The following is a 25,377-nucleotide window of genomic DNA, read 5'->3' as shown; positions in this document are numbered from 1 at the left end:
CACGGAGCATCGGTAGCTAAGATAAAAATGCTCCTGTTCCCCATTCCGTTTCGCGAAGCGTTTCAACCGCTATTTAAGAAAACTGTTACCAACAAAGTGGTATTTTTACACATATTAATACACGTGCCAGTTACCGTAGTAAACGAGCGTAGATTAAGATCTTCGAATTAAACGAACATAATACCCTTCATCCTTGTGTGTCCCGAATCTAATTTCACAGCGAACTCGGTATCTCGAGCAAACGAAAACAACTGTATCGCCGTAACGCAATCTCCGGCAACGACCACAATTAAAAAAGAAAATAAAAGATCGGGAGATTGGCGGCGATCGCAGGTGAAACGATTCCCAACAAAGAGCGACGCCGGCTCGGGGCCCCTAATCGCCGCGCAAGCGGCTCGTGAAGTTCGAAGTCCTCGACAATGTAAACGGAAAGCCATAGAGACGCAATAGAACCACGGTCTGATTACAACGTAAACCTTAGGTGGCAGTAACGACGGTTTCGTTCCCATTTACGGAAAAACGTTTCTCTCATCGCGTGACCCGGCCGGCTCTGCTCGCTGCTTCGCGATGCTCGTTGCACATGCACGCGTTACGTACGCGCTTCATTTTTCCGAAGGCTCCTCCTCGAGGCTTCGTTAATCCGGACTAATTAAAACCGCCGTACGAGTTATCGACCGGTTGCTGGTTTATTGGATTTTCGTTTCCAGACGCGTGATTCTCGGGAGAAGAATCGCGGAAATCGAAGAGGTACGACGACACTGATCCGATAGTCGAATATCTTTCAGATTCGAAATTATCCATTCGTTCGGTTAAAGTCTTGTTTAACGCATTTGTACTTTTTACCGTACGCTACAAGTGTTTGAATCGAGAGTATCCCGAACGCACGAGACTCGTGCTTTTTAAGGTTATAATACAACGGAAGCGTCGATGAAATATTGTAGGGACGGGTCAAGAAAGACCCGAGGAATGATACATTACAGGGACGCAGTGGCTCGAAAAAAAATTGACAAGGAACGCGATAAGGTTAAATTGAGTTTTGTGCTGTTAAGATTAAGTGTTAAACTTATCAGCACTCGATAAAGATTTCTCGATATCGATGAAATAATACAAGGAGTACAAGAACGAGTAAACGTTCGTTGGAAAAGGATCGAGATCCTTGAGATTAGATGTTAGGCTTATCGGAAACGGAGGAAGATTTCTCGATATTGAGGAAATAATACACGATAAGAGTATCGGGACGAGTAAACGCGTTCGTCACGAAGTATCGAGATCCGCAAGATTAGGCTTACCAGGTTTATACACTCGGGCCCAGAGTTGGCTCGTAAAATAACCGTCGCTGGAATCTCGTCTAAATTTTCTCTTATTTTGCACCCGAGTTTCTCGTAATCGTAGATAATTGCAATACGATGACGTTGTATACGCGATCGAGGCAAATTTTGTCCGCGAACCGACGCGACTGGAAAGTAATACGTTGAAATTTATCGTTGGAAAAATTTCCTAATCGAACGCACCGGAGCGATGCGACTGGCCGGTCTCGCTTAATTTTCTCGAAAAGTTCTACGGTAACCTAGAAACGATTCTTTCTGCTCGTACGTGTTCCGAAACGCATCGAATAACCAAAAATAGATTTACCAGGAGTCGTTGCAAACCCACCGTTTGTATTTCATAATATTCTTTAATCTAGCGAATATTGCAGCTTAGGGAAAATTCAAAAAATGGTCGATTGAACATCGGTGCGAGCGAGCGTCAAACTTGTAAATATTCGCAATTACATTCCGGTAATATTGTCGCAAAATGGTTAAATATCGCCAATTGGAAAAATTGTAAGAAATTTTAAGATTCCTTTCGGACGAAATAATTTGTAACGATAAAAGACTCGAACCGTGGAAAGATTTCTCGATGATCGTGGTCGATACGGTTAATTCGAGCGGCGGTAGTCACGGGAAGGCTGACAAAAATTGTTCACGCTTTGCAGAGTAGAAACGTTCGAAGGAACTTTGGTAATCGGGAAACGCAAACGGCACGAATCTCTCCTTGAAACAGTAGAAAAGTTAACGACCATTCGTTGCAGAACACAGTTTCAGGACTTAAACGGAGAAACCTGACTTACGGCGAAGTTTTTTAAGCCGATTGCCGCTCGAACGCGGAACGCGAGTGTTCGCAAATAAATTGTCCGTGGAACGATTAAATGAATAATTCATTTGTAAATTTCATCAGTTACAGCGGGTTCGTCGCGCTCGCTACGAAATGGGTGCCGGTTAGAAAACGCGCGGAACGGAGGGAACAGATGGGAAAGCTTCGCGTTATTTCACGTCATTTCGCCATCGTGTATCATTTACCGGCACGGACGGACACGCTAAGAGACGTGTTAATGCGAAATACGACGGACGCACGCGACTTCGTCCGCGGCGGTTTTTGCGGTCGCAAGAAAGTAGCGGCCACGCGGCTAATGCTCTGGCATTCGCTGTCCGCAAAACACGACGGATCTTCTTTGTCGTGTACGACCACTATTCGAGTCGTACCCACTTGGCCAATTATTTTCACGTGTACCTCACACGCCGACTTAACTGCGCGCCAAGGGTCGCGAGCACCGGAGACAAAGTTCCTCGAACGTAACGCGTTACGAAATTGATCTTATAAAGGTTAAATAATGGCTGGATCTTGTTCGTTTATCGACAACAATTTAACGATACGCCTGAGTTGATTTTCCCTGGGAAAATTAAGAGTTCCTTGGCTCACGGTGACTTCGAGTCTTGGAGCTTGGAACGCTCCTGGGGACAAAATAATTTCAATGTTTCGAGAATTTTTATTTTACCCTATCCTTCGAATTTGGACACTTTATAGAAGTTAGAAATCTGCTGTGCTTGTACGTTGATAAATCGAAATTATATTTTTTTGTACAATTTTAGTGGTTAGATTCATACCATAATCAAAAATAAGTATCCATAAGAGATAGTGAAATAAACGTAGCTTACTTTCTTGTTTTTACTAAAGTATCGACATTTTACCAAATGAAAGCGACAGATACAGTAAAAGTCTTAGAGATACTTATCCAGGTTTCGATAAAATTATCAGCAGATTCCGCTTCGTCTTCTCCTATAGATCGCAACACTTTACCAATCCGATTAAACACACTGTAGCGTAAAATCCCTAGCCTATAATATTTCATCGAAATGTGTGATACTTTGCAGGTGTTTCGAATTAGAGATCTCGTAGATTCCACCTCGTATTTCCCCATAGATTGCAATTTTTTACCAAACTGGTTCAACGAGCTGTGCTGCAAAAGCGTGTCCCTAACCTAGAATATTTCATCGAAATCGATTTACGATACTTTGCAGGTGTTTCGTATTAGAGACATTTATCGAGACCGCACAATTCCAGCTCGTCTACTCCCATAGATCGCAACATTTTACAAACTGGTTCAACGCGCTCCGGTGCAAAGCGTGTCCCTAACCTAGAATATATCATCGAAATCGATTTATGATACTTTGCAGGTGTTTGGAATCAGAGAGCTCGTAGACTCCGCCTCGTCTTCTCCCATGGATCGCAACATTTTACAAATCGGTTCAACGAGCTATGCTGCAAAAGCGTGTTCCTAACCTAGAATATTTCATCGAAATCGATATACGATACTTTACAGGCGTTTCGAATTGGAGACATTTATCGATACCTCACAATTCCACCTAGTCTACTCCCGTGGATCGTAACATTTTCCAAACTGGTTCGACGCGCTCCGGTGCAAAGCGGAGTCCCTAACCTAGAATATTTCATCGAAATCGATTTACGATACTTTACAGGCGTTTCGAATTGGAGACATTTATCGATACCTCACAATTCCACCTAGTCTACTCCCGTGGATCGTAACATTTTCCAAACTGGTTCGACGCGCTCCGATGCAAGCGGAGTCCCTAACCTAGAATATTTCATCGAAATCGATTTGCGCCAGTTTGCAGGTGTTTCGCGCAAAAGACACTTATCGAGACCGCGTGGATTCCAGCTCGTCTCCTCTCGCGTATTGCAAGTTTTTACCGTGGTGGTCCAACACGCGTTGAAACTGGCGTCGTCCAGGTGGACGCCGCCATTTGCTAAACCACTTCCGTTCGCCGTGACAAGATCCCGAGCGAAAGGGATCGGAGAGCCAAGGGCGATCGCGGGGAAAGGTTTATCGCGCGAAACGCGGAAATGGCCGCGCGTTATTTCTTTCTGGATCGGGTTAATTGCGGGACGATATATGCATCCGCGGATCACGCGCTCGTATTCATCGCCCTTTGTACGCGGATGCGGAGTATCCGTCGGTGCACACGATCGCGCTTAACGGCACCGCGGAAATTGCTTTTTCTCCTCGCCGCGGTGTATGACGCGATCAAGGATGCCCGTGAGAGCCACCGTGTCCCTTGATAAACGTGATTCACCAACACGCGCGCACACCTGCGCGCAACTAACGTCGCCTTCTCGTTGCACGCGAATCGCGTCTTAACGATTTCCTCGTGTCCTCCGCGGGAAATAATCTCAGCACGCGCGGAGAAATGCCGTCCCGGAACCGACACGAGTTTCCAGTAAATTCAGACATCTTACTGGATCGAACCGGTGCATTTTCCATTTTTTTACCTTTCGTTCTTTCCTCTTTTTCGTTTTTCGTTACGAATTTCCAGCTTTCCCGATACCCTTCTCCCCCAACTTTGTACTTTACCAATTGTATCTTACCAACAGGCTTGCTCCGCGTATCATTACAAATTTCCAGTATCCCTGTTTCGTCTGATCTCTCTGTAATGGATCGCTCGATAAGTTTCGTTGTTCGATAAGAAACAATATTTTTCTAAAGATGGTACTACATGTACAATTGCTCAAAGTCGAAGCGTCACGGTACTCTTTTACGCTGAAAAAAAACGAGAAAACTTATCGAAGAAGCTAGTACACGCTCTTACGCGGCGAGTCTCGTATACAGTCCCCAGGAGAAAGGATACTCGGTCGACGAAAGTGTCCGATACGCGCTCGAATCTACCAAACGAGAAGATCCTAAAGTGTAAAACGACCCCCGAAAAGAACGAATCCAGGGTTCCGTCGGCGTTGCTCGGTGGAATCGCGAGGAACGAGTAAGCGGCAGAAGAAGGGAATCGTGTTCGAGGCTCGTAACCATTATCACCGGTGCCCTTCTTCGATAGGGTCGGCACGAGGTCGCTGAAATAGCGACACGAAAGGGGCCCCTAGTGTCGATTTATGTGCCGAGGGGCCAGAATCTACCCGTTGCTCTCGCCGGGACTTCCGAAGCGTCGATACGTACGCGCATCGATGCTCGCGAGGACGAAGAGGACGGACGGACGAACCAGAACCGTGCCGAACGAGGACCGAGCGAACCTAAACAGAGGGAACGAGACGGCTGGAGAGAGAGCTGGAGGGGAGAAAGGGAACTCTCGCCGGCAGATTCACGTAGTTAGATCGTATCGGGGTGGCTGTCTCTGCTTACCGTGCTTACTCTGTGCTTACTGCGCGCACAGCCACTCCGTCTAGCTCCGAGGTATTTGATATTGACTTGCCGAGCCTCGACTTTGAACTCCCGGAGCGCTCGGGAGTGGGGGATGCCGGAGGACGCGGGACGGGGCAGAGTGGGGGGAAAGAGCCGGACCGGGTCGAGCCACGTTTAATTAAAAAGCTTTCCGCGCCAACCCCCCCGCGCGCGGCCTCTTGTACCCTTATGTTCGGACGCGATATGTGTGGCCCCGATAGTCGACACATCGGTGATACCGGAAGCTCGCACGCGCTAAGTACACACCGACGGGACCTCGCAAAGGAAATGGAATCCTTTACTTTCCAGAATGGAATTAACTCGGAACTCGACGAACCCGAGCACCGGCTTGATTATTTTAAGCCAGTTCGCCGGGAATACGCGAGATCTCGGACAAGCGACGATACCCGGGATGATTCCACGAGATGAAAATATTTCTCGCGCGATTCCCCTCGCGGCAGATTCCGAACGCCGCGATTCGGGATTCGATTCCAGGCTGGAAGTGTTCTTTTTTTTCTTAAGGTGTTTCTCTGAGGAACTTCGAAGCTCCTAAAACGCATCCTTTTTTCGTTCGTTTTTCTTCTCTTCTCGTATCGTAAAAATGTCATCGCGTGTGTCGTCGCTGTACCTACGATTCTTAATTGCAACACAGTCGTCGATGCAACACTTTCGTTACCGAAGTTTAACGCAATTCCATCCGGGACGAAACCCGGAGGAGGATTCCACTATGCGGTGAACGAAGCGTGTTTCGAAAATCCAACGAAATGCAAAAGTTGGAATCGCGCGACCAACGAACCCGATCGAACGTCGCTCGCCAAATGAAAATAGTTTCCCTATGAAGGAAATCGCTATTGGCGCCGAGGCGTTCGCGAAGTTTTTCGCTTAAATTTCAAATTAAACGCGCGATCGGAGATCGTCTCGCGAGCTCGAAGCATCCTCGCGGCTCGACGCTTCGATTCGTTTCAAATTGGACGTGCAAAGCGCCCTGAAAAAAGAAAAAAAAAAAAAATCGAAAAAGAAGAGAAAAAAAATGGAGGAAAAAAAAACGAACGAGAGAAGGCGGGGGCGGGGGAGGAGGCTGTTTCGTTTGCCCGCGTCTACGTCGTTTCATCGCGGAAAACGCAAGCCCCGCAACGTTTTCCAGCGATAACAATTATCCACGAGAGACTTCATTACCCATTCGCCGCGAGCGGCTTCTATTCTTTATTTATGGACAAGCTCATTATTTCTGTGCAAGTAAGCATATGAAAAATTCTCCCTTGCGCGCCTCCCTTTTACCACCCTCGTACGGTCTCTCTATCTATCTTCCGCGTTGCTTTCGCGGCCGTTTCTCTGTGATTCACGCTGCGACCCCATTGCCCGACGATCGAGTCGCGGTTTTTATTAAATTAGCCGCCTCGAGCTGCGAACACGACGTCGCGATACCATCCACCATGGGCGCCATTCCCCGACACATCGAACCACCGATACCCCACAGGGAAACGAAAACGTGAATTTTCCAACGATCGAAAAGAAAAAAAGAAAACTTTCATCCTTTGATGCTTTCCTTTGGAAAAATATCCGTGCTCGCGAACCCTTTACGAGAAATTACTTTTGCCTCAAGGTTTTGTTTCGAATCTGTTCGATATAGAGTACAGATATGTAGAATATAGAATGTAGAGATAGAATATATGTAAAGCGAAAGTTCCGTGGAAACGATTATTTCGGAATTTTTATTATAAAATGAAAATTTATAGTTTATCGTAGGTAAGAATCCTTGTTCGACTTTCATTTTTTGTAACTTTTATTATTGTAACCAAGTGTGTATTTAGACTCGACGACGGAAAGATCGAGTCCCATCTTTACGTGGTTGAAATATTTTGCGTTTACGCCACTGTCCACGTTTTGTTTCTCCGTGCAGTTTAATATTTCGTCTAATACAACCGTCGGTTCATTTTTTACGCGAAACAAAGCGAATGCGAATAATTTCTCATGCCTCGGGTATGCTCATTCGGTACAACGAAGTAAATGTCAGGGACGAAAGAAGTGGTGCGAAATGAAGTAACATTTACACCGAACAGCTAAGTTATATAGTATACAGGATGTTTATAAATTACAGATACTAACATTGTAGACCGATAACGCTCATTGAACGGTCTTCGTAAAGATGATAGGTTAGGCTTAAGAGCAACCAGTCCGAACCTTCTACACGGTGTAATAAAGACGTTATTATATGTCTGGAAGATATACGTTTCAAAGATATTCAGTTTCCTAGTTCGTAAGCCAATCTTTGTACCAATGTACGTATTATACGTAACGCGATGCATTATTCGCAACGAATGTTCCAAACGATGATCGTTTACGAATCTCTGGAAGAAACGTATTCCACGGTAATCCATGATCGAATACCGCGAGGGAATGTAGTTTTTTAAATACATTCTTAAGTGGATATTGTAACCGTTTCCAGAATCGAGATATTACAACTGTTTCGAAAACCGAAAATAATATTGTAACCGCTTCAAGAATCTAAAATGATGTTACAACTCCGTTGGTAACCGAGAAATAGATATTACAACTGTTTCAAGAACCGAAACCGACATTACAACTACTTCAAGAACCAAAATCGACATTACTACACGAAGAACCGAAACTGTTACTACAATCTCCGTGGATTCGTCGCGAAAGAAAAACGAAAAACTCTGCGTTAGCCAGGAGATGAAGCCCAGTTTCGTGCGAGGCAGGAGTAGCCAGAATCGCGAACGGAGACCGTCTCGGGGATCGATCGAGAATCGGTACGAGAAATCTGAGAAATTTCCCGGAACGGTCGGAAGTAACGACACGCCGTAGCAATAAACTAAAGGCCCGTATATCGTAAACTCGGCCTGGCCTCGCAATCAGCGAGGGAGAGTTACGTTCCCGAGCGGTTCCCGAGCGGTTCCCGAGCGGTTCCCGACGCCACCGGCACCGCTACGCTTCCGGTACACACATCGGGACGCGCGAGATCCTCGGAACGATCGCGCCGCTTCCAATACGATTGCGCCGGACGACGAGGACGACGAGGACGACGAGGACGACGAGGAGGACGACCACGACGACCACGACGACCACGACGACCACGACCACAACGACGACGACCACGACGACGAATCGCGATAAACGCCCGTACCAGGACTTATAAATGACCGGTAAATATTCATGTCGAGGCTGCGTCCGCCGGTGTTATGCAGATGAGCGGCCTGTGTGCATCGCGCGTATTATGGTCCCCAACGCCGGCTCGTCCTCGCTTCCACGGAAGCCGGACTCATCTTTCTATCTACCATCGAACATCGCGACACACGCGCAGAACTCTGTCCCTGCCCTGGATAGGCCCGCGGAGGCTAGCCGCGAGGAGGAACAGCCTCGTGTCTCCGAGTCGTTCCACGCTCTGTCACGTCCGGAAATAATTTATCGCGTCCGCGATTAATTAACGATTTCACCGTGAAAACCGATCCCGACGATCCACGATCGCGGTCCACGCATCGCGTCGCTTACAGTCTCCGTGACTTTTTTTCTAAACTTTTTTATCGGTCGAGAAAAACTTTCCGTAGGCCGAGGAGAATACCCAGTGGGTGAAAAAGGACTTTGAGCGGGTCGAGAAGAACTTTGAGTGGGTCGAGGAGGATACTGAGTAGGTCGAGGACTTTGAGTAGAACGAAAAAGACTTTGAGCGGGGAAGAAAGACTTTGAGTAGATCGAAGAAGACTTCGAGTAGAATGAGAAGTACTTAGAATAGGTCGAGATAATCTAGTTCCAGACCTCACTGTACAAAAACGTAAAACACCCTCTTCTTGACTACATTTCTCTTCAATGGTACTGTTCTACACACGCTTGAAAAATATCGTAGCACTCCAACAGTCTCTCCTCGACTATTTTTCATTCGATTTGGATAATTCTATGAACACGTACCGGTACGGGAACGGTTCCTAATTTTCCTGCACGAGGAGCAACGCCACGTGAAAACTATACGATGAAAATTAGATTGCACGCAAGTTCTCCGGAGTGTACAGTTGGATACGAAGAGACCAAAGCGTAAAAAAGTGGATAAAAGGATTCGAGGGAAAAGTCGTGGAAATTCTTTTAATCGTTTGATAATCTCGTTTAAAGCTGTCATCTCGGCCGAGCTCGTGTCTGCGCTCGTTGGCTGGTATACTCGCTTTGTTTGAGCGGATTATGAACGGGCCGCGAAAGAAAGAGGGCTGCCGGGTCGAAGGGTAGGGGGCAGGGGGGCAGGGGGGCAGGGTGGCGGACGAACGAACGCCCTTTGCCAGCGAGGCATCAGCCAGATTCCAGCTCCTGCAAAATTAAGCGATCCCCCGGCTGTTGGATGCCTTCGCGCACACCTGCGCGCCAAGTAACTTCATTCGAGCTTTGGAAGGTACGCTCGATGGATCCTCTCCTGCGATCGCGTCGCCCATCGATCGATCCTCGATCCCTTCGAATCGCTTCTTTGTCCCGCGTTCGACTCGCGAGCTAATTATTTACAAGATCGGCTCGGTTGACAGCTGAAATGATCGATCCGTTTCGTTTTTATTTCCACGAGTACTGCTTTCGAAAATTACACCTGAAAGGACACCTCGGGTACGTTCTCCTTTTCCACGGGCGATTGTCAAACACGGTGAACGTCGAGACAATTTTCTTGAGCAAAATCTGACTCAATTTGTTCTCGATGTCGCAAGCCTTCCGACTGTTGCAATAGGTTACTCTCGGTGACGGTCGCGGAAGGTTAGGTTTTCAACGTTGCGATATTCGAACGGAGTAACGGTGTTGCAAATTAAAACTTATCGAGCGACCTATTACGATGAACCGAACTGTTTCTATTGTTGGACTATCGAAGTGGCTACTGTTACTGTTCATCGTTGTCTGAACGTAGCTCGAAAAAACGGTTCGTTGAAGAGTCTCTGGTCGGTCACCTCCCGGGCAATTTCGTAGCGAGGCACGTGGAAGGTAGCGTGGGAGGACGAGAAAAGAGACGAGAGAGAAAAAGAGACACCTCCCTCGTCCGGGTAGAGTGAAAAGAGGAAAGGAGAACGCGAGAGGGAGGATCGTAGAGATTAGCCCCGGGAGGCTCCTTTGTGCAGCAATGAAAATGGCTTGTCTCAAAGAACCGCGACGGATACATTTTTAATTACCTCAAATATCACTCGGAGAGCTCGCCCAAGTTTCTTAATTAAATGTCATATTGCGCCCGGAGGCCTCCAAGGCCCACGGATCCTCCTTGGAACCGGCTGGAAAGGAGACGAAAGCGGTAAGAAAGAGAGGGCTGGGCCACGTCTGACGGGATCGAAGATCTTTTGAGCCCCTCGGTAAATATTAGCGGTATTAATAACGGGCTCGATGAAGCGCGACGAACGGACCGCGATCCGAATTGCTGTGCCAATTTGCATTGTTCCTCGGCCAAGAATAACAAGGTATCGGGAACCTGATTTTCAAGATGACCAAAGAGGGCGGTACCTTCCCTCGTGGATATTATTCGCGGGCAGCCGATACTCGCGTTATCTTTATCGATCGAGAAGAAATTGCCGAGAGGATTGTACCATTCTCGTCCGCGAATACTATTCGAATCGATACCTGCGTTGTACGTGCACGTGAACGCGAGACATTTCCCTCGAACGATATTGTAACACTTCGATCCGCGTTCGAACCCAACCGGCGAACCTCGTTGCTCTATCACGAACCTTCGTTTAGCGACAATCTGTATTCATTGTTCGTCGATTCGCATGATTTTCTACCGTCGAGTAAATCATTTTCGGTACAATATTCCGGGCCATAGACACGCCACGGTAATATCCCATTAGCGCAACCAATTATTATCCAAGCTGGCTTTCCATATCACGGTTGTTACATCAAATTGTAATTGACACTTACCGCTTGTTATCGTTACAAACCTGTTCCACCACCGGTAACCGGCACACGACACTTGTTCTTATTTATATTAATGCACAGCGTTTCGATAATTACCGCTCCACCTTATTCGAACTGTACGTTGTTTAACTTTTTCTCGGTGGTTTAAGCGATTTAGATTTTATAGTAACATTTTGTTCTACCTTGGACCATTGTGCGCTCTATTCTTCGTCGTGTCGTGTTTTCGCTGTTTTATATCGTCACAATTGTACGCGACAATAGCGTGAAATTAATTAAACGGTACACGAGTGTTTCCATAGGATATTTACAATTGGCAAAAGTATCCAACTCCCCCCGTACGTATAAAATATTTTGCATACTTAATTAGTCTCAAGTTAGAATTACCAATTCTAATGCGGCTTAATAGAAACCTTAATTAACGTGCTTCGAGTTGTGATACATTCAACTCGGAAATTATACACAGTTTATTTAAATATCGCGGTAGATGAATGGAACAAGATAATAGAGAACTGGTTCGATGTATGCATAATAAATTCAAACTTACAATAAGATCGAAGGTGTATCCAACGAAGTGAGATCGTGCATAATGAGTACCGACTTCGAGCGGATGTTTCGGTAAACTTTTCCTTCTTCCTTCCGCGAACGAAAGTGCATTGTTGGATAACATTGATCGAGATTCGTATTAGAGCGAATTAGAATTGATAATTCAATTTCAAAATCGATCGAATACGTAATACGTACAGGTTCGAATACTCTCTCGACTTGCGCTCCGATTTCGAGTTCGCGAAGACAAAGAATCGTTTCGCGAGAAGCAACCGGACGACGAACTTGTTCGACGGAGTGGCAAAAAACGAGGGTAACGCGATCCGTGTAAATGTTAACTCGGTCATCGCGGTATAAGCGAATAGCGCTCGGAACCGCCATTCAGGAAGCAAGGAAAAGTCCACGATGCCACCGAGATACCGCCGCTACGAGCGGTTCGACCCGACGCGCATAAAATCATAACGCAATAATCCTAAACAATTTGTCGGAAATCCACACGGGGCGGGCGAGTACAAGGTAGGGAGGGGAGCGAGGGAGGCGAGCTGAGAATTCTCAGGCCGCTACTTATGCCAGTCGTGGAATTCCGCGGTAATAGAATTGCAATATGGCCGAGCACCGTGGGTATATTGGAATATTCGCCGACGCACAATCATGGACTAGCCAAGTGACTGAATTTGAATATAACAACGGCCTCGCACTCATACACACCGGTGCCCGGGCATAAAGCACGACGGATACATATCTACGCGCGAATATTCGCCAGCGCGGCCGCTTAAAACGCACCGGGGACACGGTCGTGTTGCCCCGACTTTTTTTGCACCACGGACGACGACATCGTGGCTTCGTGCTTTTTAATCCAGTTCCCGGGCCCCGTGAGCTCGATCGCGTATCTGGGAACCATACTTGGACGAATTTACTCCTGGAACTATCTTTTCTGTTTTCGCATAGTCAACATTGATATTCGACAGCCACCGGATCGATAAAATTAGAGAAAGGAACGATTAAATAAATTCGAATTTGGGCCCATCAAAGGCACTCTTGCCACTTTTTACCAATTGTAAGATAATTTTTACCATTTCTAGGATAATTTGTCGTAATTGTGAGATAATTTTTCGAGTAATTGTAGAATTTCTTTGACTCCCAGCTCGAAGCTCGACTTCCCACCGTCGAGTTTTACCGGTACGGTTGAACGGTTTTAAAAGAAATTCCAGTTAACACGGGAAACGTTGTCCAAAGACAACGTAGTTCGCAACTGGGCGTTTCAGGAACCGGAAGAGCCCAGAGGGATTCAGCGGGTCCAGCGGGATTCTGATAATCCGAAAACGATTTCCCGAAACGAAGTCAGAGGGATCGCGAGCGGAAAGCAAAGAGAACCGCGCTGTGGGCTGAAAAATCCCGCTGATGGCCGGGGATGGCCGAAGGGTGTGGGTTAGGGGTGGGTCTAACATCCCGGTTTCCGCAAATCCGGGAATAACGCACGGTAAATCCTGGCTTCAAACAAGGCACAGTTAGCGGTGTTTGCAGGTCGCCGCATACCCAGCGTGCACCTCTGTCGGCTTGCTTGAAAATGCTAGAAATGGGCCGTGTGTAAGCCAGTGCAAACTGGCTGAAGCTACCGTGCCGGCTTGGCAACATCAAATATGAAAGCTCGCAATTATATAAAGCTAAGAGCGGCCTCTATCCGCGAGAGAAATGCAGTGCGAACAGCAAACAGCGCGTAAACCGCGTTTCGCGCGGCTATGCACCCCCTACCGACGATCCTACCAGTACCGCGAAACTTCATCGATTTCAAAATTCACGAACCCTATCCCCGCTTCGAATATTTTCCGGGACCACGTTTCAGAAACGAACGATCGAGATGCATCCTGTTTCCTGTCATCGTCGAACGGTACTTGGACACGTGCCAACGTCCCGAACTTTTTACCACTTTGAAGATAAACTATGACCATTTTTAAAGGAACGTTCTGATTCGAAACGTTACAAATAACAAAATTTTCAAAACTATTTTTTTAAAGGAAATCAATCTTTTTTTAAGATAAATACGTAAAACTTTCCAAGTATATTTATACACGCCTCGAGCAACTATTTGAATTCTTTCACGTCCACGTACTCAATTTTCTACTCTTCCACTTTTCACCCACAAATTTCACTCGTTTCTTTTTCCATTGTTACGAATTGTAACGATCAACGTTTCCAAGATTCTAGTACACGTACTTTAGCTCTCGTATCGATTTCTAAAATGGAACTCCGTATAAAAAATGTTACTCTATATTTTCGACTGATTTTTTAAATTCACACCCTTTCGGTTTCTATCACCAGTTCGGTAACACCCTGGCAACGACGAACGAGTCACTTTCGGCAGTATTTAATGGATGAAGCGAGACGTTGACGCCCGAGAGGGAAAGTCGCCGGTGTAACGAGCAATCGTACCGATAGAGCACGTGGCACCTCGAGCACGAGACGCGATCATTCTTTGTCAGTACGACGTGTCGCAGTCACACTGTGAACCGTGTTTGATCGATGCGATTCAGCCTTTGGGGAACAGAGATAATGAAAACAATCCGTTACGTAGGTGCGCGTACACACGAACGCCTCTGGTGTCGATAATACCGAATACACCGTGGGAAACGATTAACTTTCGACCTGGGTACACACCGGTGTGCACAGAACGTAAAATCGAGAGCCAATATCTCCAAAATTAAAGACGAAATTTTCTATATCTAGAAATCGATCGTGGCGAGATCAAGTTAATTCTATTGCGACGACCGAGATCGTTTTAATCTCCGAAAAATTAACTACAAAATTCGTACCCTCGTTTCAACACCTGATTCGATTTTGAAGAAAATCGATCCACGAGAAATGATGTCGGTTTTGGATTTCTTCGCTACGTATTCGTCGTCCGTAAAAATGTTAAGTAGATCTCGAAGGAAATTAAATTCTCCGTGACGAAGTTACGCAAACTTTACTTACACGAACCGTGTTGTTTTCGTCGCAAAGTATCGCAGCGCAGTTCCCCTTAATTTCGATAATTCACACGATTATTCGACGATCGGAATAAAAAGAGGAGAGATGCACGAAACGTGTGCCGGGCATCGAGTAAAGACGAAAACAGTGTCGTGGTCGTCGTAGAATGGCCGATACGAGGTTGTTTTCGCGTGATACGCGGCGAACGGTATCCACGAGGTGGCTTCTCACCTTGAAATATCCTTCCCACGCTTTTAATAACGTATGACAGAAGTCCTCTCGTGTTCGAGCGTCCGTTTCGCGCCTCGATAATGCCGCGTGGCCGGTTTACGACGCGTAGGAAAATGTGGTCGGGCATTAAATCAACCGGTGACATCATGGGACACGTGGGAATCCTTTCCAAGCGCTCGCGACAAAGGCTAACGCAACGACGAATAATTACAGTTTCCTCATTATTTTCCGTCGCGAATGCGGAGCATGTCCCGTGAAAACTCGGTGAAACTCGCCGTTTACGCAACGATCGTTATTTATGACGACACGTGCGCGTACACACGTAAGCGACTCTTAGCAGCGAAACACGCTTTCCTCGTAAACACGTCGCGAAAGATTCGTGCGAATTTCTGGCCAGAGTGGCGAACAATGGGGAACGAGAACGATGCGGATCGGTGTCACGAGAATTGATATTGCATCGATACCCCGACTTATTTCTTACTTTCCCCGTATCTTCGAACATCTCGAACGATCGATCATTTTTATCGCGATCTGTTCTAATTTTTACGCGACGAGTAACGCGTACAAACCTTACCTATTATTAAAAAGTCTTGCACGAACGACAAATATTAAATTTATCACGGTATCGAGACACTTTTTACGAAAGTTTAAGGCCTGTTTAAAGCCAAAATACGATATTCGTTCGAATACTAAACCCTTGGTAGATCTTTTCCAGTCGTCGAGTTGAACGACTCGAGAAACTATTCGAGACGAATTATCCCAACGAGATATCCCTGGTCCTCGTTCTTCGTTCGCAGTTCACGGATCCAAGGGTGGAACGGTTCCCCCATGCTTCGAAACTCGCCCCATCCGAGAACGAAGGAACGAAGTACCGACAAGTCGAAATTACAGAGGAAAGCGTAAAACCGCGCGACATACTTTAATCAAAGTAGAACCGGGGTGAGACGGTTTCCTTGTATCCGGTGGACCCCCTTAATTTTTCCTTGCGCCGCCGCGAGATATTTGACATATTTGAATCGCGGTCCGTAAGAATGCGCCCTTCGAATAACTTGGGTTTCCGCGGTCGCTTTGAGCCGCGGCTCCGGCACGTTTCGTTCCGTCTCGTTCACGGGAATTTCGTTTCGTTTCGCGCAATTTCGAAAATGCACCGAGCACGCGCGATGAACCGAAGACACGCCAAGCGCGTCGACGATCGATCAAAATTCGACCAACCAAAGAATCGAGAAAGCTCGCCACCGAAAACCTGCAAATTTTCCATCGACGATGGATTCTCGATCTCCGTCGATAATCGAGGATCGAGTACTCGATGCTTGTCGCGCGTGGAAATACACCAAGTACGGTAAATTCGTGCCGGAGAATATTTATTTTTCCAAGGATATCGAATAATTAACTTTCCGTGTATTCTCCAGTATTATTTACGACCTTCGAACGCTCCGAAAATTCTTCAAATTCACGAACGAACTCGAGAATTTCGATTCGAATCAATTTCGGAACCACCTTTGTCGATTCCGCGTCATTGTGAAAGAAAATTCCGTTCGAAGTGTTTCAAAGAGACCGGAAATTGCCCTCCTTAAACCGTTTTATTCTCGCAGCAACGTATCCTTCGCTGTAGACATCGCGAGATGTTCGTTTCAACTCGCTCGAGAGACTTCGTGGTTCTTAACCGGAAACTTTATCGTTGATAAACGAAAATTTTCGAAATGATACCCGACGAGAAAAAACGGAAGCTGTCGAATCGTATACGACGCAACACGAGCTTTTTCATTGGAAGAAATTTCTCAACGAAACTATAATCGCACCACCCGTGCACGTACATTGTCAAAGAAATTACACAGTCTCCTCGAATTTATCAACCTTTAACCATACGTTTACTAATTTTCTTTTTTCTCTCTCCCTCTCGACTTCTACCAACCCTTCCGGTTCGTACCTGTAATTTGTCGATACATCGCACAGTTGGTACCGGATCGGTGTAATTTACAATTTCACCGTGTTCACCGACGATTATACGTAGAAACTCGAAGAACCATTTAATTAAGACTCACGGTATGGGGAAAATTTGCCAAACAGAAACGTTGTAATTCGGCAAAATTTACTTGGCAAGGTTTAACGTTACCACAGCGAATCAAGTATTCCACCGAGCAGCGGATTACACCTTGGAAATTATTCGACCGTGCAGCGTTTCGAACAATAGCCGGTTTCTCGAAACACGACCCTGCGATAAGCGGCTACAACGCTGAAAATCGTGGATACAATAACCTAAATAATCGTTAGATAAACAATGGTAAACCGATGCTGTTCGTTCCGGCGATGTTTGCACGGGTTTGCCGGCCAACTGCCAAGCGATACGACTCGTTAATTCTGCGAATAATTTCCGATAGAAAGCTCGAACAGTTTCCCGCTGGATGTTGTACATTGACGTACGGTTCATCGATTTTTCGATTATCCCCGATAGCGCGATTGTCTCCGAACGAGAGCGATCTTGTAGAGTACAAAATGCGAGTGACGCGAGAAACTTTTTCCGGAATGTTTTTAAAAACTTTTCGTGGAATCTTTTGAAAAACTTTTCATGGAATGTTTTGAGAAACTTTTTCCTGAATGTTATATAAAACTTTTTCTGAAATGTTTTGAGAAACTTTTTCCTGGATGTTTTGAGAAACTTTTTATGGAATATTTTGAGAAACTTTTTCCTGAACGTTATGAGAAACTTTTTCTGAAATCTAATACAAAATTACCTTCACGAGTGTCTATCGAAAAATGCGAACAGTTTGTGGGTACGCGTTACTGTACCGATCGTTGACAAAACAATTGAAAATTATTCCCCGGAACTGAAAAATCTCCACCGTGATCTCTCGTCACCACGAATTCCAAGAGCTGTAAAACTTGCTCGTCCTTAATTTCGATCTTCCTCTTCGGCGAATGCTGTCACCGTTCCCTCGACGTATTAAGATTAAGCAACGCCGTGATTCCGAGTCCGAGCTCGCAGAACCATCCCCTTCCCTGGGCACGACATTCCGGGGCTGGAGGATTATAAATTATTTAATCAAGCCCGAAGTAAGCGGAAAGAAAATATTTGACCCATTACGCGTAGCGAGAGGCGAAACAAGGGATGAAAGGGGCAGAGGGGTCCCGGGTATATCGGTCCGCTCGAGGAAGAGAAAACAAGGAAGGGCTAGGTCAGGGTGGCTCGGGGCGGTAATAAGAACGACGGCATAGTTTTAACTTCTCTTTTATGCGCGCATTTTCCAAGCCGGTCGGGCTTTGTGCGAACGAAGGCACAAATTGCCGGGCCGAGCGGGGCCGCGCCTTCTGGGAGACATTGAGACACGCTCGACTCTCTCTCAGAGTTGGCCCGTCTTCGGCGATGCTTAGCCCCCGACTCAGCTTCGCCGTCTTCTCCCTCGTTTCCATCCTCGTCTCCTTTTTTCCATCGTTCCCCGCCCCTCGCCGCACACCCTCCCACCTCTCGGTAGAATCGTGCTACGTAAAAGCTTCGCTGCGTAAGCTTCGCCTCGCCTCGTTGTAAATTCTTATAGTCGGCGAGAAGCCGCCTTAACGTCGACGTTGTTTCTTCGTTTCGCTCGGGGAAGAGTGCAGCCCGGCTGGCTTGTCTGCCAAGTGGATCCGATTGCGAGACGCTCGAGGGTAGTTGTTAATTTTTCCGACTTTTAGTCGCAATAACCGTGCGCGAGAAGAGCCTCGATTATCGCCAGAGGTTCCTTTTCTTCCTTTATTCGGACGATTGAAATTATTATCGACGTTAACGGTCGTTGCTCGACCGGTGTACAGGGTGGTTCTCGCCTCGGAGGCGAGCGAGAAGCCTTTGGGTTCGTTGACGTGTTCAATGTTACGTTTCGAAACGTTAGAAATTGGTGGAGGATGTTTGTTCGAAACGATCGATTTTTGGGTAGACGGTAAGGAGAATTAAATTTTAGAACGTTACGAAACGGACGAGGGTTGAATAATTTTTAAATATAGACGTTCGTTGGACGAAAGAGGGCTCGTCTGATAAGAGAAATGTATTATGGAAGAATAATCGTTTTTAGAAACCGAAACGGTCGTAACACGTTTGCGATTTTTGCGGTAAAAAATTCTAGACAAAATTATGCGTACATCCGGTGCACGTACGTTACCGTTTCACAGTTATTCGAACGCCAGCGTAATCCATCTTCCCTCGAAGCGTGTAAATATTTCTCGAAGTCGTAACTTAATTCCTGAGACAAGAATTATCCGGTACTCTGTTCCGAGCATAAAATAACAATCCGTTGAAAGTCTCTTCGTTCGCTTGCTACTCTCTTCAACGAAACTTGGTCTCCCTTTACATTATTCAACGCGACATTCTCTGTGAAAAAACAATTTTCCAAAAACCGATCAATCTCCGAGATATTTTCACTCTGCAACTATTCTCCGTTCAGTGTTTCGCGTAAATAAATGCGTAAAATTGACCAAATACGAACGTTGAAAGTTCGCAACGGCTGTGTTTTCGTATCGATCGAATTCTGAATAATAAAAAAAAGTCTCCCAACGATTGCGGTCCGGAAGTTTCGATCGCGTTAATATACTCGTAAATCTCGGCCGTGAATCGTTAACAATGATACATTGTTCGTTTCACCGAGCGGTCTTACTTCGAAGTACCGATGTACAACTGCTAACGAGGTTAAAAAGAAGGAAACGGAATAAAGGTAATAAAAACGGATGCAAGAGGGAAGCAAGGAATGTCACAAGATGATGGAAAAGGGCCAGAACTCGCGGCCGAGTAATGGATTGCAGCGGCGTGTGTACGTACGGTATGGCCCCGAGATGCACTATCGAATGTTTTATTCATAAGCGTAGAACAAAGCCTGCCTGTTTATCCTGAGGACATCTCGATGTGTACGCAACGCCGCAGCGCTTCCCAGAGCCACGACGAGTTGCACTTACGCGTCCTCTAAGTGCAGTTGCATCGAACGCGGCGCAATGGTAGCGCACCTATCGCGTAATGTGTGCGCGAATTATTTCCTACGCCGATAACGAACCAACCGAGCTCACCCGGCATGCACCGGACACCCTTTTTCCATCAAATTTGTCCGCTCTTTGAACGTAAAAAAATTGATATCCTCGTGTTTCGCGTTCTCGTCGAACACGTTTCTTCTGTATTCGCGGGAGGAGATATTTTCTAACGATTTAATTGGAGCGAATAAGTCGATTCGAGTCAAGTATTTAGAAACTAGGGAATTAAAGAGGAGTATAAAACATTGTAAAGATATCATCACTGTAGGAGGAAACATTGCGATGTTGATTCGTAACGCGTTCGCGTGAAAAGATTTTTGTAACGATTTCGTTCGAACGAATAAATCGAGGCAAGTATCGAGAGACCGAGAAATTGAAAAATAACGTAAATGTATCGTTCGTGAAACACTTGGAATATCAACGTTACGCGTACAGCGTACAAATGTATTGTACAATGTGTGCAAATGAGTATTGAACTCTTTAGAAAGATCTACTTCGTTGGTGTTTTGCTTTTTCCCTACAGTTTTTTAATCGTGGAATCGAAACGTTCATTAAACAGGAAAGATATAGAAATATCGAGTTCTCATTTATCGAAAACGATCGTTTTACAATAATACGACGAAGAAGAATGTTTATTTATCGCGTTTCTTCGAAACTTAAATTCACTTCGAATCCCTTTCGCTGGATACGATAAATTGTTTCATTTATTTCCCACACGTGGAACCTTGAAACGAGACCTGCCATCGAGAAACGCGTCTTAACAATGTCTACCCAGTCGCGAATATTTAAAACAAGTTTGAGAAAGGAGGCTATTTGAATTTCATTTAAAACAAGTTCCAAGGAAAAAACAAATCTCTCGGAGGTTCTTAGAACTCGTTTTAAATGTAATTCTAACAGTCCCCTTTCCTAAACCCGATTCAAGTATTCGTCGTTAAATTGTCATCGTCGAAGTCTCTTTCTGGACAGTGAATTCAATTCTCGAACCGAGTCATTTTTTTCACACGAAGCAAAAGTTTAAGTTGCAGATCTAAGCTGAACAAAAAAGCGATTGTTCCTCAAACCTACTATTCGTGTTAACGACAGTAATGGTTACCTATTCTCAGAGACGGTTAAGTCTAAAGAAAGACATAGAAAGTAAAAAGTGAAAAAATCCCCGAATAATTCCGAACGTACCAAAAGCACATAAATGCCTCGATATGTGAAAAAAAACTGTTCCAAAGGAACGAACAAACGTACATTACTTTCGATGGTGTCGCGAGCGAAGCGCTCTCGCGTCGATGAAGAAGAAAAACGGAAAAGATTTGCGTACAGAGTTCCAGGACACTCTGGTCCCGAGAAGGCGAGCAACGGTAGATGAAACGAGCTGAAAGGAAGGCACGGGCACGCGGTGAAACGGGCGAAATTTTAAGGAATACACCGAGGGGAGGTGGGGATCGAGGTTGCAGCGGCAACCACTTGTGGGTCTCCGTGAATTGCCCTAATAAAAATGTTACGCCGCCTCCGCTTTTTTTCGCGTGGGAGTACGGCCAACTGCCGGCCGAAAAAAGGAGCCCCTAGCAGCCCCGACGATCGTACTCGCAGATAACTCGCGAACGCGGTAGCAGGCCCGAGGCCGTATCTTTGTCATTTGTATCTCCACGGGTGCACCCTGCCACCGGATGACAATCAAAGGACCACGGCTCTCCTGGTACCAGCGGTACGATGTCCCCTTTCTGGGACGGAGAGATACATTTCAAAGCGTTTTCTTAGAAGCCTGCCCGTTTGCTGGCGTCCGACCTTTTGCGAGCTGCGACCATCTCGCGAACGAAACCAACCGAAACGACGATCGACCGGTCGAGAATGTAAATATTGTCACCGGGTTTGTAACATTTTTACTACATTTAACCGAGAATGTCGATATCCGCCGATAAATTCCAAACTTTTCTATCTTTTTAGCGTTCTTTTTTAGCGACGACGTTCTTGCGAACGAGACCACCCGAAACAACGATCGACCGGTTAGGAAAGTAAATGTCACAATCGAGTATGTAAAATTTGTAGAAAATTAAAGTGCAAATGCCAATATCGTTACGTCTACTTGTAACGAAATCTCATTCGTACGTCGTTAACCAAATTACAACGTTGCGTACCAAGGGTGTTTCTCGCCCGATCGTGAACAAGTTATTAATAATTACCCTACCGTTGTTACGACACTCTTCGAAGCGACGAGACTCGGTCATCGGTAGAAAAAAACGTTCAACGATTGAACGATCCGTTGTTATCGCACTGGAGGCGACGATCGTCGAACTTACGGGCGAAAGATCGAGAGGCTCGGCTCGTTAAAGTTCCCCGATCGGTGCAGTTAGGTGCGTGGTTGCCGGTGGGTGTTAGAAAATAATACGCAGATCTTAGGTGCGATTCGAAACCGAACGAACGACAAAAAGATAAGATCGCGGTCGGTTCCCACTGCGGTGCCCCGTTTCCGGCCGTTAATAAATTCCAGGGCCCCCGTGGAAAGGATTGATAAGGGGGAGCGCGTTCGTTGGGAAGTAGTCACGGCTCGCGAGCGGTTCCGTGAGCAAACTTCGTCCTCCCTTTGACCTCGTTAATTGTCATATCGCATCTCGAAGCTGAAGCTCTCCGGGTCCGTGGCGAGCAGGACGGTACGGGCGTGGGTGGATCGCAATGATTTACGAGGACCGCCGTTCCGGGGCTCAAGCCGGACTCTAGAGACGCTTCGCTGATAGCGTCAGAGCCACATAAGTCATCGAGACTATACCTAGGGGTCTCTCCTTCTCTCTCCTTCTCTCTCCTTCTCTCTCCCTCTCTCTTCGTCTCCTCCCAGCCGTTTTCTTCTTCGTTCTCTCTTTTTCTTCGTTCTTTTTCCCTCAACGATGCAGCCCCCTCTGTTCTCTCTCTCTCTCTCTCTCTCTCTCTCTCTCTCTCTCTCTGTTTCTCTCGCTCTTGCTCGAACGCCACGCAAACATCCTATTCTTAATCTTCTTTGGTCCTCCATTATCGGAGCCCCGTGCTCCAATTATAACGCCCAGCCGATACGGAGAGGGAATTATAATTGCTTTCGGTCCGTTCTGTCGCGCGGATCGAAGCGGATCCTCGCGTGTCCTCGATGAATCGGTGGTCCGGTCGAGGGTCTCCCGGTAATTGACAAATATTAATGCTTCGGAACGATGCCCGCGCGATACAGGATGAGGAATCGCGAGGACCACGCCGGAAAAATCCTACGACGAGGGAATCGTTGCGGTTCCAGTGGAAATGGATGGATTCGTTGCGCCGCGTTCGTGGATTCGAGGGACGCGGAAATTATGAACTGGCTGCTGCGTCGTGTAACCGTACGACAGTCATTATTATTGATTTATTAAACCTTTAACCTCTTCGGAGTGGTTGCCGGCGCGTACGTGTACCGGGTAATTTTTCCGACGATCAAACCAACCGTTGCTGGAGCGAACTTGGCGACCGGTCTACTGGTAAATTTATTTTTCATCGACAACGTCGAAGAGAATACTTCTCGAGAGGATTGCTCTGGAAAGAAATTACGTTAACGAATCGAAGGTGCGTCGATCGATATCGTTACTTCGACGTTTCCGTGACCGGAGAAGATACCAACGGGTGGAAAAAGGTCAACCGTGAGACCGAGTCCCGAGTTACTTGGAAAAATGTAACGCGGAACGTCCTTCGTTTAAATGTCCTGAGAAGAAACTCGAGCGTCCTAAAGGCGTAATCGCAATCCGCATCGTATCGCCCGATTGTGAGAATGAAACTCACGTCGGTGCTCGACGAGCGGAGAGCCTATCCGAAGTGTTTAATTTTGTGTAATCGAACCCATTACACCTGCAACTGGAACGTACACATTGAAACGTTACCTAATCTTCCGTGAAACTACAAAATAACGTACCTGGAACCTGCCAACCTAAAATTATTCCTTAAACCGTGTACATACCGGTTGGAAACTTCCCACGAAATGCTCGCTGCAATTTCTCGATACCTATATTCTCAACGAGTCGAATCGAACGCGAAACGGTCGCGCGTAACATCCGCCCTTACCGAGTAAATCAATTCGTGGCCCGTGGAAATTGTGGTCCACGTTTCGTAATACTAGCTCCTTCGATAAGTTTTGTCGTTTTTGCCACTGTGAAAAAATACTACTACTTCGAACGATTGTAAATGTACGAACGAATGGACGGATCTGTGTGAAATTTCACACACCGTCTTTAGAAAAATAAAACGATGTACCTAATAGCTCCATTTCTTATCGAACGACAACGCTTGAGCAACCTATAATTTGTTGCACAGATTCGCTATCGAGAGTCATCCCCACCTTTGTAGAGTCATCAAAGATTTGCCATTTCTCAAGAACCCGAGCAAAAATTTGTCGAAGAATAGTCTCCAAAAGCTAAAAAGCTCCAAATCTTTCTTCCTCTCTATAGTTTATTCACGGTGTCCAATTCGGTGAAGATCGCAGTGAAATTTGTTACTCGTTGCAACCAAGAGTCGTCTTCCCCACTGTTAGCGTTTACTTCGACCCGCGTGGACGGTAGCTGCGAAATAAAAAGGAAAAAAAAAAGAAAACGAACCAGGTGGTTGGACGATAGTATCGATAACCAACGGGCCCGATCTTCGAGGATCGAGCGAGGCACTACCGTAGACGGTGGTTTCGTAGGACTCTATCAGCGTTCCGCGTCGACTCGCGCGAGTATCTCGTTCCGCGATCTCGATCCCGCGGCGACTTTCCCGCGGGAAGGCACCCCGTCGCGTTTCAGCGTTACGTTAACGCGCGTGAATGACACCCGTATTAGCATTTTCTAGCAACGGAGCTTGTCCCGAGCCGAAGCACGAAACTCCGCGGCGAAAATTGCGAAACGAGAGCCGCCGCCACCGCAGCTCGGGCGCTGATAGGCGTGAAAGTATGCTCGACCTCTGGCATGCCTGATCACGACACCTCCTGTTACCTATTCCCCGGTGTCGTGGCCTCGCGTTAACCGTTTCATATCGCTGGAAATTAGTTCCTGGATTTACGCTCGCGACGCGATGGAATTTTCTGTTTAATGCCAACCGGTCGATGCCCGAGCAATTAACGAACAGAGGTCGAGCAGAAAAGCAACACTGCGCGGGATGCTTTCGACACTTTTCGCTAAGCGATTGTCTCGTTTATCGAAACGAAATTTCTTTCGGTTAGGCGGGCATACCTCGGTTTCAAGGTTCGATCGGAGCGTTTAAATCGCGAGCTCGAATGTGTTCGCTACGAGAAGAATTTTGCATCGCATTTTGCACCGGAT

The sequence above is a fragment of the Ptiloglossa arizonensis genome, chromosome 11 (assembly GCF_051014685.1).
Source record: "Ptiloglossa arizonensis isolate GNS036 chromosome 11, iyPtiAriz1_principal, whole genome shotgun sequence".
Taxonomy (NCBI): Eukaryota; Metazoa; Arthropoda; class Insecta; order Hymenoptera; family Colletidae; genus Ptiloglossa; species Ptiloglossa arizonensis.
This window is presented reverse-complemented; position numbering follows the sequence as displayed.